This window comes from Rhyacophila brunnea, unplaced genomic scaffold (genome assembly GCF_057557595.1).
Source record: "Rhyacophila brunnea isolate RB1 unplaced genomic scaffold, BYU_Rbru_1.0 scaffold_16, whole genome shotgun sequence".
Classification (NCBI taxonomy): Eukaryota; Metazoa; Arthropoda; class Insecta; order Trichoptera; family Rhyacophilidae; genus Rhyacophila; species Rhyacophila brunnea.
The window spans coordinates 8499883-8519407 of record NW_028232816.1 but is presented as its reverse complement, the minus strand read 5'-3'; positions in this window follow the sequence as shown (position 1 = coordinate 8519407).

Genomic DNA, 19525 nt, shown 5'->3' with positions numbered 1-19525 from the left:
TACATCATATTAAACATCTCATATTATAATATCATTAATTGAATAAAAAATAGTTTTAATAAAAATTACTACAAAATGCAAGTACTTTGAAACAAAAATGTTTTCTAAGAATTTTAGAATCCAGGATTCTTAGTCAATACAAAGATACAAAAATAATATTATCTTCGCTAATTAATACTGACGGAATTTGAAATAACACAATATAACGAACGCATAGTTATAAAGTAAATTTTGGCGTGATTAATACGATCCAGAGTAGGTAATCTAATCCCGAGCCAAAATTTTGATCCCGGGATTTCGGGATTACAATTTGACGATCCCGGGATTGGCGTTTTTTTCGATAGTTAATATTTTTTTTATTTATACAAATAGCATTGATAAAATCGATCAAAAATGACTAATATAATTATTTAAACTATTTAAGACATTTAATGTTAATATTGTGTACGTTCAATCTTAGAAATACATAGGTTTAATGGAGTAAAAAATATTGTGATGTAGATAATGTGAAAGTAAAACAGTTTTTTTTATTTATTTATTTAAGAAAAGATAACATTCACAAAATTCGGCGTAGAAACAAGTGCCTGTCTGCGCGTCCATGGCACTGACGGCTAGACGCTGTTGACGTGCCAGAACGTCAGCGGCGTTTGCCTGGTTAAATGAACGAATTCATTATTTTTCTGTTGTTCATAGGATTGCGTATAACAACAAAAATGGTAATTTATTATCCGTAAGCATCCGGCAATTCCCTCTTTGACATGTGCAGGTACATATACTTCTATTATATAATTGATTGTGATTGATAAAAAAATCAATCCCGAAGGTTTCAAGATTATGTTTACTAATCCCGGGATTCACATATATCAAAATTGTCCGGGATTGGATTCCCTAATTCAGAGTAGTTAAATGATAAATCGCATTAGCTGGAATTCGATGGACTAGGTACCAATACATTTCAAAAATATAATTCCCGGAATAAAGTTCGGAGATGTTTCAAATTATGTATGATCAGTATTAATAATATTAAATACAGTAAAATAAATTGAATTAGGGTTTTTCTCAGCTGCATGCATTATTGTTATAAGACATTGTTTACGTTTTTTTCATTACTGTTTTAGTTTTTTTTTGTCTCACGATGTCAGTACAAGAAACTCGAAATTGTTTAGATTTGTTTCACGGCTGCGTGATTTACTCTTGAGTATTGACCTTTGTTGTCCACTTTGATAGATGTCAAGATATATGTTACAACATTTTTTATTACAGATATTACTATTACCTAACAGATTATCATTATATTGTTGTTTACATAAAAAGAAAATGACTTACGTTATCAGAATAAAATTTTACGTGGATGTATATTATAGGTACTATTTAAATACAAATTATACTATATTTTGAATATCATATTATTAAACAAATAATATCGGTATTCGTCTTCTTATAGCTGTATAATATACTAGAAAAAACACTTTAAGCTTCAAAATAATAAAATAGGTGAAGAGTAAAGAGGTAAAGAGTGGGTATTGTGCGGCAAAATGAAGCCGCGTTTCTTACGTAGGTATAACGCACAGTAGAATCTCAATATTATTATTATTAACTTAACTATGAAACGTTGTACCATCATGTTGCTTCTCAGTATGGCTACCAAATTTATACACACCATATTTAAGCATATTTTCTACTAAAAATAATTACCACTTTATATTTAACACAAAAATAATAAATTTCAGCAACACGTGCTCGCAGTTTTAAAATGAATGTAGTCATTAAAATCTATATTTACCGGCGACGCGTACATTTTTTTTTTATTTGAGCCGTAGAAATTCTATCTTACTCTAACGCATATTGCGGGGATTGAAACGTGCCAAAAAATGATTTCTCACTCGCACTTATGGTTATTTTTGTTCAGGCCTTGCTTTAAACATATTATAAAATGCCACATATTGGAGAAAACCCCTTTGAATATGATGATTCTTCCATAATGTGAATAAAACTTCACAAACCATATAAAATTATTCATACAATCAATTACTAAATATGAAAGATATTCATCTGGTTTTATATGCATAAAATTGTAGAACACTCTTTCAAGTTAATATTTCAGAAAATTTATTTCAATTAAATCATGAGTTTTGTTTCACAGTGAATCTATTTTGATTGTTAGTAAAGTGCTTTATATCAAAAAAACTAAAAACATAAAAATTTCTCCTTTCAATAACCCGACCCCGCTGTAGTAAAATTAACATTTATGGTTTTTAGCCCTTTTAAACAGTCTAGCGTTCCCTATAGCGATAGCCTTATTATAATGACTTTGAAAATCACTACTATAGAAATTTTTCTTCCCTTCTTAATCAAATTTCTTAGCTATTCTACCCCTTAACCCATTAACCATTAACCCCTAGCTATACTTAATACAATTATTGTATTATGATAATTTATATATGAGATACGTGTTTCATCCATTCTTTCTACGTGTTCATCACAAAAGTATCTTCTTATTTCACTTCCCAACCTGACCATATCCTCAATTTCGATTATAGTTCTCAGATTACAATATTTTTTTAACCTCTAAGAGTTTCATATGCGATGTATCATTGGATTGGTAGCTTATTTAGTAAATGTATTATCTCCAATGCAACAGAAGTAGGTTCAAATCCCATTCGCTCCAATATTTTACAAAGATTTAGATGAGTATGGTTAATATTATATTACTGAGACTATTAATTCCAAACAAAGAAAATACTATTGATTTATTTTCAACTTTATTCGACTACCTCATGGAATAACACACTAACTCTAAATTATCAACTTTTCAGGAGAGCAAAAAAAACATTCAAAAAAATGTGTAGCAAAAGCCGTTTATTATGTGCAAATATTATTTAAATTATAATTTATATCTTTAAATAGAGTATCAATTAAGCATACAATCAACTTTTGCAAGACAATAATTTGGGAAATAATACCCTAAATGTGTTTTTCCACGTTAAGTTTGACAACTAAATTATTACATCTAGATTTGGTGTGATTTTTCCCGTTTATATATTTTTAGAGGGTGTATATATCTATACTTGGTGTGTTTTTCCACGTAATTATTTTTTTTTTCATAAAAAAAGTACCACGTAACTTGAGATGGTGTTTTTTTTCATACTAATTCTGAAAGATAATCTTAAATATCTCGACTTAGAGAGATTTTTGTTTTGACTTTTACGGGGAATGACATACTATGTGCTCTTAGTGTTTTCTCTCTCGATGATATTTGATTAAACCAAAAATATGTTTAGATATTCTGATGGAATATGAAGAGATTTTTTAATTAAACAATATTTTATCGCAATAAACTGTATTTTAACCATTTAGTCAGTTTGAGGAAATTATTTTACAGAACATAATATTATAGTAAAATAATTGCAAAGTTACTTAATGAATATTCCACTCAACATAATAATGATTGGTAGTATAAATTAAGAAATGATAGGATAGTTTGTTATCTATATATTTTACGTAAATTACGTTGCAGCATTATAAACGTTATGTAAATTAAACTTTTTTTAAATTAAGTATAGGAAAACTATCATATAATATACAACTGTATTCTTCAAATTAGATTTAAAATATGTAAAAATAATACTTATAAGACTTCTATACTTCTATGCAGCTACTTATTTCTATCGCACCTCACTTAGCTGTTTGTAGATGCCAAAGGTAACAATTAATAGCCATCCTATCATGAACAGTGAGATTATAGATGGCATATTATTTTCTCTTATAATGAAAGACTCATACTTCACTTTGTGACACAGTTAAAACTTTTGTAAATCAAAACATGCTGTAACAGTTGTAATGTGATTTTCTTTTGCACGATTTATATCACCCTGTTTCATCTCTCTCGAACGTTCTGTAAATAATAAATGTTGCTGATAATCACTTTATTTTTTATTAAATATTTAATTTACTCAATTATTGTTTCCGTTCCTGTTCAGACGAAGAAATACGAGAAAAATATGCCTTTATATTGGCGTTCAGTAGCAATTTGAAATTGATATTATTTTGATCCAAATCATATGCTATATTGGGGATACATTTTCACCATATTCAAATTCTCGTCTTAATATTCTTTTTGGCTATTTTTTCTAATATAGTGGGATTCTTTTCTTATGAAATATATTACTAACATGTTCAATTATACTATTTTTTTTTGCTTCCTTGAGTGCATGATCACGGTTGTTGTACCTGCCTTGACTATACAATAGCAATTCTGACTCTTCCTTTTTTTAAAAACACTCACCACCCACATATTTGAAATTGAAAGTGTTTGTAAAAACATAGTTTTACATTTTATTATTTCGTTATTGCATGACAAACCATAAATAAGTGCTTTTAAACGTCTTAAAGAAGCTGGTAGTTTTTGGGTTTTCTTTTGCACTGACTTGTCATATCGTAAGATGTAATCCCATTGTTTCTCATGATTGCCAATAATACAAAATGAATCAAAACTAACTTGACGTTCAGATTCACTCATTTTTTGGGCACATATTTGAATTGGCAAGAATTTTTACATAGTGTTCCATGGTATTCAAATATTCTTATATTTATTCACATTTTCTTCACCTGAATTAAATGCTTTTTTGGCTTTCTTCCTTTTGCACAAGTCTTAAATTACAGCTCTCTTCTTTTTCTCGATTCAAGTGTGTCAATTTATAGTGAAAATACTTTGTACAGATGCACTAAGTAGGTACAACGTCATGTCTGATGACGTGATGTCTACAAGTGCATTTATGTTTCTAGGTGGCAAAGTACTGACAGAAGTATACTGTTATTTATTATGCTCTAAAATAGAGCGATATATTTCATTCTGTGTAAGATCTGCTGGAGATTTCGTAATTTCTTCGATCAAATCATCAATCATTCCCAAGTCTCCTCCAAATTTTTGCGTCATAATGGCACACTGGAAGAACAACTAAAACCCGACAATCCAGGATCACTAGGACTATTCGGAGTCTTCAGATGGGGATAAAATCAACCTGGACTATCCAATTTTCACCCAAACATGCAATAAACCTTTTAGACTTTTTTTACTACCATATTTATCATAAAAGTATAGTAAAACGTATTGTCAACACATGTGCAAAAATAGGCAAGTATTACCTTATTTACTTATCACAAGTCGTCGTGGAATCAATACAAGAAGAATAATTATTGTAGGTTGTAAATTGGAAACTAATGGTGCAAATATGCATTTATACGATGCTTACTAATGATAGGAAGACGTGATAGTTTATATTACGAAACACAGAATATTATAAACATTGAAAATCCTGTAGGAGCCAATAGTACAGACAGAATATTTAAGGTTGAATCATTTATAATTATAACCTAAAAATGTGTTGTCTGAAATAGGAGATTTATTTTTTTATTGTTTCCATCCTTTATTTTATTAGTATTTTAAGCTTATTGTAATATTCGCCAAGATCTAGTTGGCGACATATTAATTAAATGGAATAGTTCATAACTTAAATCCATTAGAATTTAAATTCAAATTCCAATAGTACCTACCATAGGCCGATAGTATTAATAATAATATTAAAATTAGTCATTTGTACACAATAACAAAAATAATACAATTTTACTGTCACAAAAGCAATTTGTGATAATGAAAGTAGGTGCGATTCAATACAAAGGATAATGATTTTTCAATACAATGTTGTTATATGTTGATAAAGGCGAGATTTGAAGGTGAAAGTTGAATTAGTGTCATATTCCACGGTGAAATCATAGTTAAATGATACACTAAAATGATTTATGTAGGGAGCATGTATATTTTTTCCGAGTAATAACACACCAACTACAATTGGATTATTATTCCATGTAATTTAAGATTTTACAAAAAATGTTATATAATCATAACTCTACTTACGAGTATTATTTTAAACAGTATTTTGGGTGTTTTTCGAGAAAAAAATCCAAAAAAAAATTGGCTGGTGTGGTATTTTTTTCTATGCAACAATAGCTCAAAAAACATAAAACACACTATTTCGAATTGGTGTGTTATTACATGAGGCAGTCGATGTATTATGCTCGATTAAAACAGTGAACAAATATAGGTTTGTAGCTTAACCAAGCGTTGATGTCTAATGAGCAATTTAATTTAATGACTATCAAAAATACATATTATTATGATACAATATAACACTAAAATGTTGTTTACATTGTAATACTAGCAAGGTCGGTTATATTCGGGCCGTGACACTGAATTGAGAATTAAGATTGTAATACTAGTTACTGATGATCTTCAAATGCAATGTGGTAACCTGTTCCCAATAAATGAATATTTTTGATTGCATGTTTCATTCAAATCATTACCATTTATTTAATTATCATTTTCTACAAACATTTTACTATATTTCACTTGAAGAATGTGCAATAACTATCACTGGCATGGCAGTTTACAGTTTCGTGTCGCGGCTTGGTCCGTGTGATAATATAATAACATTTTCCCATTCCGGTCTAAGAAGACTTCAAACTGAATTAAAAAATGATCAAACCTTCTATAAAAACAAGATTATGACTCGGTTCAACCGGTGAGGCAAATACTTTCATCTTTATATTGTGCCATCCCCTAGCGGAGGTCGGCCACCATCAAGGCGATCTTATCTTTGTCGTCTGCTACCCGGAACAGTTCAGTGGAGCTGCACTCGTACCAACCACGGGGGTTCTTAAGCCACGAAATGCGGCGCCGTCCTCTGCTACGCTTCCCATTGACCTTTCATTGAATGACAAGTTGGGGAATGCTATATTTTTGTCCTCTCATAATGTGGCCGAGGTACTGTAGTTTCCTGGTTTTGATACTACGTAGAACTTCTCGGTCCTTCCCCATTCGATTGAGAACTTCAACATTTGTCACCCGTTCAGTCCAAGGAATTTTGAGGATGCGCCTATACAGCCACATCTCGAAAGCTTCAAGTCTCCGTGACATCTCTTGGTTTAGGGTCCAATAGTGCAAATACAAAAAAATACTAAGACGGAGATAATGAGAAGCCGAGATTGAACAATGTCATTGATTGTCTGTGGTAGTAACCCATTAAGTGTTTTACGACCAACGTGTCATGTCTGCAATTTCATGTATTGTAAAAAACGGAAGCAGTATTATACATAACAAATATGTACATACACACATTTAACGGAATATAAAATTTCAATTATACACATCAGGAAGTTGGAAAGTGTCGTTAAAATTTATTTATAATATAATATATATCCGCAAACACGTCATAAATAATGTAGGTACAAAATTGTTTACCTACGAAATCTTACCAATTAGTATACCAATTCGGTTGGAAAATATATGCAAATTTGTATGGATATGTTTGCGGTAAAAAAAATATTTCATCGGAAGTAGTAACGTACAGTCTTCTGAAATGTTGTATTGATTGAAACACACAAAATTAAGTTGGTAGAAATGTTTGCAGATTTTAAAATGCGTTGAGTTTCAAACAATTGTTTGTACATGTATATTATGTGAAGTGGCAAACGTTTACAAAAAATGTACATTTTTTTTTGTCAGGAGCTGTATGTCAGTCAGAAATAATTTTGCTTAAGCTTTTGAGGTGCAAGCGCAATACACTAGCCTCTGATTTTCCATAGGTGGCATGACCGACTACATCCTGCTACTCTATATATATATATAAGGTGAAATATAGTAAATAATATAGGTACCTAATTAATTTGTTTATTCTATTTTTCATCACTACTGTCTAAAACCTGGATGACATTTAAAACCTGATTTGTAACAAGTAATTTATTTGGAATGCTGGACACTCACGACTTTAACCTTCTTATATAATATATTATTTATGTCAATTTGATATATTGAAATGTAATATTATATTATTAACTACTTCACACGTGACATGTGTTTTTTTATATAAGTATATTGTAAAAATAATTTATGGTAAATATAACGCGAAAAATATGTTTTTTGCTTACCCGTTTATCACAGGTTGTTTTTCTACCTGTCATACTAAATTAATATAGGTCAGAATGATTAGTAATGCAGTGTTTACAACAAGATTATACATTTAAGAGTTCATAAAATTCTTTATTTATATGTCACAAATCTTTCCTTTGCTAGAACTAGCATCGTCAGTAAAACCACATTTCCGAGTTTTCACTCTCTGCTTTCACTCTTTGCTCTTGAGACATTTTTGCCTTCTCTCATGAGAGACGGTTTCTAATCCTTACGCCCTAAAGAATTTTAATTTATATATATCTGTAAATTACCTACAAGACTGCAGCCATGAATTCTTAAGGGTCAGAACCGTTTCCTCGTGTCAATCATAATCAGGCACCATTAGCGAGGGGTACGAGACTCTAGTCAATTCGCTCCCTAAAGACATAGAAATTTTCAGTGCTGTGCTGTGTTTTTTGTTTTTATTTTATAGTATAACATTGTTCATGTTGTTTATTCTTTTTTTTCATCTCTCATGTGAGGGTAATATTTACTTTAATAATATATTAAATAAATATGTATTTTTATTTAACTTCTCTGAATAGAACATTTTTTTTTCAATTTAAATCTCATGTTGTGATTTTCCTGAATTTTGATTTATGTCCACAGTGTTTTATTTTTTTAAATTAAGTAATTAATAAATAACACGCCAATTAGAATGTAAACAAAATAAGAATTATTGAAATGTTTCGTTAATAATCGGTAATTTAAAATTATTACTATGAATCGGCTTACTTATATGAGTGATTATTTTTAATACTTACTTCATCACTTACTTACTATCACTTACTGAATCAATAACTTATAAATAATAGGTATGCATGTAAATTTTATACTTTTTCTAAAGTTAATATTCGTCTATTTTATTAAACATCTCACGCGTGTCTTTTTAGTAAATTTTGAATAGTTAAAATCTATACACATAATATTATACTTACATAAATATATAATATGCGTTCTTTGCTAAAATCCGACCTTCATGCTAAAACAATTGACGAAATATGACAACAGAAGAATGTCCTTTGAAAATTGCTAATTTGCATGAACTGAAGCAAAGGCAACTACATAATTACTTACTATCTATCATATTATTATGTTTAAAATTAATAATATTTGACAGTCCCACGTATTCGTATATCACGTATCATACGTAGATATATTATTATGTAGTGTATGCAAACTGCTGGCATGAATTATTTCATTTTAAATTAACTTTAAGTACATTGTATTGGTACATGGTATCAAGCGCCACCCTTCATACACTGTAATTTTTGAAAATAAAATTATGTAAATGAATCAGTTATGTATATTTTTTTGTAATTAAATTTGTCACTTATTGAATGACTACATAATCCGATTATGTTAAGTATTTGTTAATACAAATCCAGTTAATTATTATTTAAGTAGCAATGTAATACCTTCAATTACCTACATTTAATTACCTTATTTTATTGTATTAAATTACTATATAAACAATAATAAACTTACTGTATTCGTTGTCAGTGTATATTTGCCATTGGTGATTACGCATAGAGTCTAAAGATGCTACAATGCGAAACACAGGTCACAAAAAGATTAGTCAAATGGAAAATAGTACCAAACTTTAATTGATTAAAACGCTAAATTTAATTTTCATCAAATACCCTCTGTCGATAATATTAATTAAGTATATAATTCTAGAAAATATCATCATCATCAGCCTGAATCTATCCACTGCTGGATGAAGGCCTCTCCAAGCTAATTCCATTTTTCTCTGTCTTTCCGCAGAATTTAACCATTTAATCAATCTAGCAGCCTCTAGGTCTACCTTGCGGATGTTTTGTACCTCTTGGGTACCACTGAATGACTAGATTTGTCAAGCATTTAATAATTAAAAGTACCATTTATATTTTAGGTTTTTTGCGAACTCTATTACATCGCAAACCCTGGTATGTTTCCTTATCCACTCATTCCGCTTTTAGTCCTTTCGCATTATACCTTTCCATATTACTCTATGCTACTCTACTAAATTAATATTGTTCGTTTAATTAATATAATAATATCATAATACTATTATAACCACAGTACAGATAATAAATAGAAAACCGATAGGCTATATTCAATACGCCGCATCTTGATGCAGGGTTTTGAATGTGTGAGTGTCCTACGAAAATGAAGCACGCATTATGCACGTGCAATAGTGTGTGTAATACACCAACATTAAATGATCGTAAATGCATAAACCGAGAGCAGTTTTCAGTATTAGACGTAAAACGTATTCTTGACACGTGTGTAAGTTTAACCCGATTCATCCTTACTCGAGTCGGTTACCTGCTATCGCCTTACCCGTTATGTATTTCAGTTCCCATTATTTTTGAGTTCGCTGATTATAACACTCATATCTACATATTTTAATATATATATAATAAATAAAATCACTGACTTCATAAAGCAAACTCTAAATGCGTTGCCGAGTTCAATAAAGAAATAATATTAGTAAATTCATGTGAAAATATTAAATTGTTGACTACCACACCGTACGTATAGCAAGCAACTTTATAGTTCATTCAACCAATGACCGGTAGGCAACTCGTTTTTGTCTAGTTCAAAGCATATCGTATTTTCGATCGGATTTTATTGCAGATTCATCATTTTTTCAAGATTCTAGATCATTAAACATGACGATAAAAAATTTAATACAAGCTTTAACATTAGAGTATCTACATATTGTATTACTATTTAAATAATCGAATGCATCATTAGTTAGATTATCTATGTGTTTTTGTGATGTAGTGGATTTAACTTAGAATACTCATTATATATATATATATATATATATATATATATATATATAAATAGGTACGTTAATATATATATATATATATATATATATATATATATATATATATATATATACATCAGTGGCGTGCAGTTCATAGATGCTGTAGATGCGGCGCATCCTTAGATTGTTCCTAAATATTCAAATAAAATATCCATGACATAAAAAAAACTGTGTTTGTTAAGACCTGGCAGAAAAAATGGGATGCCTCCACCAAAGGCAAACACACATATATGTTTTTTCCAAATATCAAATGGCGAATGAAGATAACCGCTTTGACTCCAGATCATTATACCAGTCAATTCTTGACTGGACATGGTGGCTTTGCTGGCAGGCGCTTTAGGCTTGGTCTTGTTACCTGTTAAACATGTCTATATGGCGGAAAAATACAGGATGCAAACCACATCTTCTGGGTTCAACCAGCTGTTGGGGCCATCGGACCATGCAACCTGATTGCCACAAAGGCCAATTTTATTGCGTTTAGAAAATTTGCGGCGTCATACTGCCAACGTGAAGATCTCATCACAAAGAATGCTCGGCAGTTTTGTATTAGCTTTAATTTTGTTATTTATCACAATTTTTAATATTGCATCTACGTGCTCATCTCTCTCATGGTACCTTAACTTATAATCATGTAATTTCAGTCAAAGCACATTTCAGTGCATGGCAACCTTAGTATTGGGTAACTGCTCCTGAGACATTGCCAGTCATAAAAAATGATGCTTCACACCAAACGTAGGGTCCCGTGATACGCCCGATTAAGACCGGGTGTGGTTTGGTGGGGTCATTCACGTCAATTTGTTTATTTTCTTCGTCGCATAAACTTACAAATCAATAATATGTATTTACGTCAATATTTTACTACTTAAGTAAATTATAGTAAATGGCTGTTATGTTAGTTAAAACTGCATTTATTATAATAAAAAGCATGTTCGATCTTAAAAGTCACCTAGCGCTATCTGTACCCATAATATTATTGTATTTTTATTGTCTATAATATAAAAAGCTCAAAAACCTTTATTTTGTAATAGTATGCATATGTAGGTATACATATTGACAATATCTTCTAGATGGATGACACCGGTTACTATCTTTATTAAATTATGTTGATTTATGACAGCCATATCAGGCAATCTTGATCTATTGCCGGATAAAGTACCTAATATTTTCCTGTTTCCACTCCTTTCGGTCCATATTATTTCATCGCCACGTACTTCTGCTAATATTGATACAGCGATTGAAATCCAGCTGGCTATCATTTTAATAATGAGCTTTGTTTTTGCGATGATCTTTTGTTCGATCGATATTTTCACTTCAAAGTCTTTACGCTTTGTTTCATTCAGACGGCTAGATGCAACCACAAAACACAATAAGTAACCGTCTAGATGAAAATTTACGGGATGTAGCGAGCATGAGGATATTAATTTGCGAAGGATGAGGAGGTATTAATCCCCTCTGTTCACACTGCTGATCTAGCTATTGTAATGGGCGGCGGGCCTAACTCTTTTGTTTACCCATAACTATTTTTTACCTTTCCCGTTAATCCATAATCATACATATTGTTAATTGACAAAAATTCACGGCCAACACCATCAAATAACATTGAAGTTACTTTTCTGTATAACATATGGTTTAATGTAGAGAGCTATTCTAAAGTATTCAATTTACTTTAGTTACAGTAAAATTTTGGTAGAAAGCCATACTAAATCAATTAATAATACAGTTTTGTTTTATATTTATAATAAGAGAGTAAAGCATGAAAATGTGGATATACCAGAAAGAAGCAAAATATGCTACTTCTTAAAGCTTTCGATATAAGACTTACGAATATACTAATAACATGACTTCTTAAGTATTTACCACAATCATGGTATGTAAATATTTTAATTTCAAGATTAGGGAATTCAAATAGCTTATTGTAAAATCGTAACTTTTCAACTGAAAATAATTGGTAATCTTTTTTTACTATTAACATGGGAAATACAAATAAATAGGAGAAAAATAATTAAAAAATATTTTATTTCAATAAAATCACAATCACTTAAAAATACATGCCACATAATAATATAAAGTATTTACCTATTTTAAATAATATAATAATACTGAAAATATTTAAAAAAATACTCATGATATAATAAAAAAATAATATGAATAAAGCGTAGTCTATAAATTCATCAGACTATATTTTATGAAAAAACACATTCACGTGTGAGTATATTATTAACTTTTATAACTGGCTAGCATTAACGCGATCTAAAACCATCCGCCATGATGATGATGGTGACCACCCCCACCATAACCCCCGTATCCTCCATATCCACCATATCCCCCATCATAACCCCCGTATCCTCCATGGCCCCCATAACCACCATATCCCCCGTGTCCTCCGAAGCCACCTTCTCCGTAGTGACCCCATTCACCACCACCCCACCCGCCTCCTCCGTATCCTCCCCACGCTGATTCAGCAGGCTCTAGAAGCTCTTCATCTGCTTTCTGGACAGCTACTTCTGGCGCTAGTGCTGTATCGACAGATCTTCTGAAGATGTGACGAGGGGCTTGGTGGTATGGTTGAGGAAATGCAGCTGCCAGTGATATTAGCCCACAGGCTATGAGGAGAATCTATAAAAAGAAATTGGAAATCATGTCAATAGTACATTAAAGTAAAAAAATAAATAAATAATCCATATAATTTCATAATGATCTAGATTGGTTATCGGCTGGGTTAGAAGGATATTGTCAACAAACAAAATTAAAATGGTACTGAAAATTAAATGTATGTGGTGTGTGAAATGAGTTGGAAATAGTTTTCAAATCACCACATAAAGATGTTTACGTAAAAGACGATTCTAACATGTAGGTAGTAGTGGCAAGGGGCGAAGGTAGGCTGTTAAGATTTGAAATAAATGGTGCACACTAAACTTTATCAGTCATTCTTGTTCGTTTTCATTGAACTAATAATACAATAATTTACAGATGGTGCTGGTTAGTTTTTTTAATGCAATTAGGCTCTGATTAATCCAAAACATAATAGTTTAGGTATGCTATGGGCGATCTGACAAAAATACTGCAAACGTTTTCAGTAACACTTATTTGTTATCGTTGAATTAAGAATACATATTACAGATAATTTTAGTTAATTTATTTAAATTCATTCAACTCTGCCCAACCAAACCATAACCGATAAAAAATATTATTCCATCTATAAAATATGTATAGATAAACGAATATTTTTTACTATTATCACTATGGCTTGGATTATGAAGGTTTTATTTAAATTTTAAAAACTAACAATACTATCTACACACTGTAGTGTTAGTTCTTTCAATGAAAACAAATACGTTTGACTGATAAATTTTAGTGTGCACTATTTATGTGGAATCTTTACAGCCTACCTCCAGCTTTCGCCACTGGTACGTAGTTACTACTTTTCATGGAAAGCTCCAAGTATTATATCAGGTAACATTGTTAGAAATATATCCTATGTTAACTGTGTATGAATTATCATGTTAATATTTTTAACAACCGTGTATAATTTTTGGACGTTGTGGCTTGTCTTTTCATCCTCACTAAAAATATTAATGATATACGTAAAGAAATGTCAACATTTTTTCATAATTCAGTAATTAAAGATCATTTAAAAACGAGACCCCATTTATTATATACAGAACGTTGAAAACATTGAAGTAGATGTTTTTAACTTTGTCAAAAATTCACTTATTTTTGTTAAATTCTCAGCATCTTAAATAATTAATTAATGATATCAATAAAATTGTGTATCAATTATTCAAATTTTTTAAACATTCTGTGTAAATAATAAAATAAACAATTGACATGAGCTCTCAATTGTTATTACCTATTTATATTAGGTTAATTGTATTTTCAAAAACCTATCTAAATAAAAATATTCGATACTAGTTATAATGCAAAAAATTAAATCGAATAACATCAAGTACCCATTAATAGTTAAATAATTACTAACAAATCCTATTATTCATTTAATTTAATCATTGAAAACAATTTAACATTGGTTATAATTATATTATGTATTTTGTTGTAAAAACAATATATCCATACCTATATAAGTAAATGTCATCATTAAATTCTTTATGAATTTGTCTGTCTAAAATATGTATGTACCAATTTAAATATTATTGATAGTCGGATAAAATAAATTTGATTGTCATATAATTATATAGGTACATAGATAAAGTATTTTGTTTTATTTAATGTATAATATTGTTTTACCAAGAATTTACAGTTAAAAATATTAAAATATAAAAGAAATTCTTAGGTATTTTTTAACCTTAAACTGTGAAAAAGTTCTTAATAAACGTTGCTTTAATAATATAAGCTTTTTCCTTTCTATATTATTAGTACTAAATTTAGGTACCTAAGTATCTACTACAAATGTAATTCTCCAGTATTTATTTATATGCTACAAAAAATATAATGATGAGCTTATTGGTAAACATATTATCACGTTTTCACATTGTATTAATTCACAAAACTTTTATAAATATGTAATATGAACCCACGATAGTCAAGTGGCTAACGCGTTGGCTTATAATGTCGTGGGTCCCAGGTTAAACTTCTAGATCTAGCAAATACACATGATATTTTTCAAAATATTTTTGGAGTCAGAGTATGGATCTAATATGTTGATCAAGTGGCTAGCACCCGTTTCACGTAAAACAAAAATATGTTAATATAAACCTCCAATCTGTGGAGGCCCATTGATATTCTTAGGATCGGACATTTTAATAACACTATAAACTTGTATAATATATAGTTATTGCAACTATTATTTATTATATTCAATCACTTTAAAAAGAATGACAACATTTTAAAAAAATGTATACAAACTCACCGTTTTCATATTTATAACTGTAACTTCAGCTGCGGTCAAAATTTAACTCTCAGAAAATCTTGAGATAACTTTTTTGAATGATGTTAGCCGTAAGTGATGCTCCTGTTATATAGTACTCATCATTGGCTTTAAACAAACACGGTGGTTACAAAATCCCCATACCTGAATTTTCATATTATTGTTTCTTAATACATACATGATTCAAAGATTCAGAGGTCAAAAGCGACATTCAAAAATATTCATTTTTGTTGTGTCCATTCAACTATATTATATTGCTAAGGTGAAGATCTCTTCACTTATTTATGTTTTGTATTAACTTTTGTTACTTACTATAATGTTTAATGTTGCCTCTGTGTATTTCTTTCTCCCATAACCTAAAATTAAGTCAAAGCATATACTTGAGTCGCATAGAGTCATAACTCACATTATGCAATTCTATCATTTTTATTTTAAGTATACCAAGTGAGTGAAGGGTATTAATCTATTATAAAGAAAAATAGTTCGCTATCAAAAGTCACTTTAAACCATGTAAAAATTATTGACAAAGTAGACTGTTGGTGTCATAACTAAATTCGGATTTCAAATATTATTGCTTTTTTAGTTTTAGCTACATATTTTTATTTCCTGCCGTTAAAACCATAATATATGGATAGTAGTGTCCCTTATCCTCTGCTTCTATGCAAGTCTTTCTAAATCCACTTCCCTCCCACTTTGGACGTCCAAAGTCTTCCCGAGTGCTAATTCTTACATATTGAATATACTCAATTAATCTTAATATTGAAAATAAGTGAGGTTTTTTCATTGTAGATGCGATCACAGTAATTATTGCATGCTATACCCCGTTTAAATGTGCATGAATTTACTGTTGGTAGTAAGAAAATGTATGCGTAAACATATTTTTTATTCTGCAGTCCGCAAGATTACATGCATGAATCAAAAAAGTTTGAAAGCTTCTGAATTTTCATGCGACAGTAGGATTTTTTTTATCTGCGCCTGCGCAGTAGAACGATAGTGGCGAACCTGCCAGCAAAAAAATGAATTACGAACGAATTTTCAGGTTGACCGATTTTCACTACCTATCAAATAGTACCATAAAATGACAACGCCACGTCTCCCTCACTCTTAAAGAATTAAATGGAGAGATAGTCAGCACTTTTACGTGTAAACAGTGTTATTGTCACGATAATCATTAAAACACCATTGCTGCCGGTAAATCCATGCATGTGTGCAGGTGCTATTACTTTATGGATAGATGTCACTGTTATCTAAATGCTATTATGCAGTATATTATTTACGAAAAGAAATTTTAATATGTTTTAAACTGAAGGTGTATGGTTGAACTACTATATCACACATACATAACCCCCGGTCGCACATACAAACTAATTCGACAGTAACACATCGATTTTGTCGATATGATTTTTTGTCATTCATTACACATGCAAATAGCGTATATGTGGCCTTTCATCCAGGGACCCCGAGTTCGACTCGGTGAAGTCACAATATATTTATGTGATTTTCTCAAAGCATGGGTGTTTGTGATTGTTTCTCCACTGTTACTAAATACACTACTGTTTCACTACACTACTGTCATTGGGCATCATTGCATATCATCGCGTTAAAAAAAAAATAAGAAAAAAATCTTCGCAGCCAGTCATTCATGTTGAATTACCACGTGACGGCATTATCTCGGCATGATGTGTGGAATAGCGTAGTAAACAAGGAACTCAGAAATAATGGGAACTGAAATACCTAACGGTTAAGGAGTGGCAAGTAACCGATCTCGAGTAAGGAAGAATCCGGGATAAACACGTGTCAATAATACGTCATACGTGGAATACTGACTACTGCTCTCGGTTTATGCATTGATGCTCATTTTATATTGGTGTATATAAATTATTTCACGTGTATAATGCGTGTTTCATTTTTGTTAGACACTCACACATTCAAAACCCTGCATTAAAATGTAGCTTATTGAATATAGCCTATCGGAATTATATTTATTATATGTTCTGTGATAGAAACATTACCAGCCGTTTTGATGTATAACCATTCCGAAGTCGAGACGATTTTGTATGTGCGACGGAGTTAAGTGATACAGATCCGTGTGATACTTTTGTCCAAACCACCCTATATTTAAGGTCATCTCAAATAGGCGTGGCACAAAAAAAGTCTGGTTTGTCCGACATCTCTGGTAATAAACCACCCAATTAATTTCTGGCTCAAAACACTCACATAGGAACACTATTTATCGTCCTCTAACTAATAAGAAAAAGGTTTAATAAAACGTGCCGGTGTGTATATTACCGAAATAATAGATACATAATCATCGTTAGAAATTTTTCTTTCACTTTTTGTGTATGAGATTTTTAGAAGTGAGATGGTGTAATGAACCCGAGGGTAGGTTGGTTTGACTCCCAAATGAATAACTCAGAATTTGGTGCGTGAATGAAATGAACCCTGGTTTTATTATCTCCTTCCAAATAAATATTAATTTAATTATTACAGATAAGTTTACAGACTATAATTTAGATGTGTGAAATTACGAGTATGCGTTCTGATGAATTGCGATGTTCGATCGGGCGAGGCGTAACGATAACCTTACGGTTCAAACTTTGGTAACTGAAAGACCATGTTGCTTTCTTCTACTGAGTGTTTTATATTGATTCGATACAATAGAAAATGCGGCTATCAACTACTTGAATATTTTTGATAATCATGCGTTTATTGTGCAATGCAAGATTCGTTTCGTAAATTATAAACAATTGATTTTAATTTACAAATAGGGAGTTTTAATCATTGAGCAAGATTGATTTTCATACAAACAACTTGTGTGCATATCATGGTAAACTTACTTACATAGCATTATTTCTTAATTTGCGATATTATTGATTGATTGAATTATTATATTATTTTGCTAAATTAGCTTTCTGTTGAAATTTGATTGACTCACATAAATCGCTTGTTTCGGAATTTTAACAATATTATGTTGCAAGATACATTGTAGTTATAAATTAATGGTTTCCTGCCAAGTCATGCTGGATGGTAGGGTATTCACCCTACAGATTGACTAATAGTTACTATAGATCTACCATCGTAAGTTGGCGGCCGGTCGAATTTGAAACTAAAATTGTCTATCGAGGATAAATTTGTTACAAATGCCATTTAATTTTACAACATGTTTGAATTGCATAATATTTGTACAGAAATCTACTACCAATAAAAAATTATAAATTACCATTTTTTTGTTAGTTATGGTAATATTCTCAATGTCATACTAGCGCCCTCCCTGAAACGCCAATTTATGATGGTAGATCTATACCAAACAATTGGTTGTATGTTTTATATAAATTACGAGTGATATTATATCTAAGTATCGATAATATAAGTATGCATAATAATTACAAGAAAGTCACCTACTTAAAATTACTAGAACAGGGATAGCAAACCTTTTTACGTACGCGTGCCAAAATTTCCCAAATATTATTTTTCGACTGTGTGACGTGCCGAGCAGTTTTTCATAAAGAAAAATGAAGAAAAAACATTTTTATGAATTCTGTTACGAAGGTTGGAAAATTACAATTGAGTTCTTGAGATTCTATCCTTCGCCGTGTTTCTAGGCTTTTTATATATTTTATTCTTTAAATAATTTTATTTTTTCCATGTTCAAAGAGATCGTGGAAGCATTTTTACCATGCTTCCTTCATTATATTCTTCCATTTTTAGCGATAATGTTTGAGGTAAAATAGCAATCAGCTGTTTGTATTAGAACGAATGTCGATAAATTTCATCAGGTTTGTTGATTGAATATTTTCATTTTTAATTGCTTCATTGG